The sequence below is a fragment of the Phalaenopsis equestris genome, unplaced genomic scaffold (genome assembly GCF_001263595.1).
Source record: "Phalaenopsis equestris unplaced genomic scaffold, ASM126359v1 Scaffold235856, whole genome shotgun sequence".
In the NCBI taxonomy this organism is placed as follows: Eukaryota; Viridiplantae; Streptophyta; class Magnoliopsida; order Asparagales; family Orchidaceae; genus Phalaenopsis; species Phalaenopsis equestris.
Window position 1 is genome coordinate 3,242 of NW_018253712.1, and position 2,284 is coordinate 5,525.

The following is a 2,284-nucleotide window of genomic DNA, read 5'->3' on the forward strand; positions in this document are numbered from 1 at the left end:
TATATATATATATATAGAAAGAGAGAGAGAGAGAGAGGGAGGGAGAGAGAGAAAAGAGCAACTCATGGCTCCTTACATGTTAACAAAGCAAAAGGGAGTACAAAAGGAGTGGGGGAAGGAAATTCCCCTTCAAAACAAAAGAAAATACAAAAGGGGTCATATATATATATATATATCAAAAACCAAAAGAAAGAAATCATTGATTACAAAATTCTGCAGAAAGGCAGATTAATAAGATCTCCCTTGAGAAGGAAAAGAAGGGGGGGAACATCCTTAGTAATGTTGGGTCTATCTGCCCCTACACCAGCACGAGCAAGCCAATGAGCAGGTTTGTTTCCTTCTCTATGAATAAAGAAAAAATTCAGATTAATGCCTTGGGAGCTATAGAATTCTTGAACACTCCACCAATGCCCGCAGTGGATCTATAAAAACTGCCATCAGTGTTAGCTTTCAGCCAACCAGAATGAAGTTTGAGCCAATACACTAGGGGGAGCTCCAAAATAAGTTGACTAGCTAAAAAGTTAGTCATATGAAGATCAGGAAAGGCCTTCCAGTGAGTAATTTTTTTTAAAAATGCTAAACAGTTAGTTGCCACCATAGAGGAAAGGGGTAGATGTTCCTCAAATTTGGCCTTATTTCTAGCCATCCAAGAGAACCAAGCCACCACACAAGGGATGACCAAAAGTTTTAATTGAAGCCACTCTTTCTAGAAATAAATGAATTTTTGCCATGTAAGATTGATGGTTTGCACTTTTAAATTTCTAAGAACAATAGAATAGACTTGTTGGACAAACTGGCATTGAAAAAAAAAATGATAAGTAGTTTCCTCATGACTTTCACAAAAATTACAGCAGGAAGGGCCTCTCAAACCCTTCAATTTCAGAATATCATCAGTTGGGAGGCATTTAGAGAAGATTCTCCAATAGCAGAAAGACATTGAGGGGGAGAGGAACTTATTCCAAATAGGTTTCCCCCAGAGAAAGCTCACCCCATGTGATTGTTGTGAATTTATATAAGCAGTAATAAATTGGGAAACCCCTTGCATGGAAATGAGTTTATCATTCTTAGATATGTCCACAGGGTTGTTGTTAATCCTATAAATGGTAGAGTTATCCAGTATGTTGTTTAATGCAGTGAGATTCCACTGACCTTCATTCCAGCAATCTAATACTGCAATCTTCCAGCAATCTAATACTTTGGTAGAAGTTGGAAAGGGAACAAAAATCTTACCACAGAGCTTCCCATCCCCCATCCAGTTATCAAGCCAAAAGTTTAAATTCCCCTCTCCAAGATCCCATATAAAATAATCCTCAGCTTTATCATTACTTTTTATCATTTGGGACTAGATTCTGGAGACTCCCAGTTTAGATGTAGCAAGAGAGGGATGTGAACCTCTACAATACTTGCCTTTGAGAAAAATAGCCCAAAGGGACTCTTGAGCTCTGAAATGAATCCACAACTTGCAGAAATTGATTTGATGTAGATGCTTGAAGCTCCTGAACCCAAGACCCCCATTATGAATTGGTTTGCAAATAGTGTTCCAATTGGTCTAATGTTTTTGATTTCTTTGATCAGACTAAATAAATCTGTTGAAAGTTTTCTCAAGAAGCTGCTGAGTGCTCTTTTTCGTAGTTGCCATTTGGAGGATGTAGGAGGGGAAAGCTGACAAGACATGTTTTAGGAGGGTAATCCTTCCTCCATTTGAAAGAAATGAGTTAGTCTAGTTTGTGAGCTTAGATTGGATCTTGGTAACCACCTTATCAAATTGGTTTTGTCTGGTCCTACCCTTCAGCAAATGAACCCTCAAATATTTCAGGTGAGAGTGAGGAGTTTGAAAGCCAGTATGATCAGAAACCCTTTGTGTAAAAGGTTGTTGAACACCTTTGCTGAAATAAATACTGCATTTATGTTTGTTCAGCTGCAGTCCAGAGCACAACAGAAACTCATTGAGAATTTTTGGATTTGCCTAGCTGCATGTTTAGTCGCCTTTAAGAAAAGAATGACATCATCTGCATATGATAGATGGCTGATGGCAATGTTTGAGCTATGCTTGAAAAGGTTATGAGGGGATACATTTGGAATTTGGTTGAGAATAAGAGAAAGGTAGTCAAACACTAGAATACAAATAGTGGGTGAGAGAGGGTCACCTTGTTTGATTCCCCTAGTGGCTGTAAGGAAACCATGAGTCTTTCCATTGATGATAATAGAGTGAGCTTTGTTGTTCAGCCATCTCCTGATTAAGATTATGAAGTCCATATTAAAACCTCTAGCATGTAGAACCTCC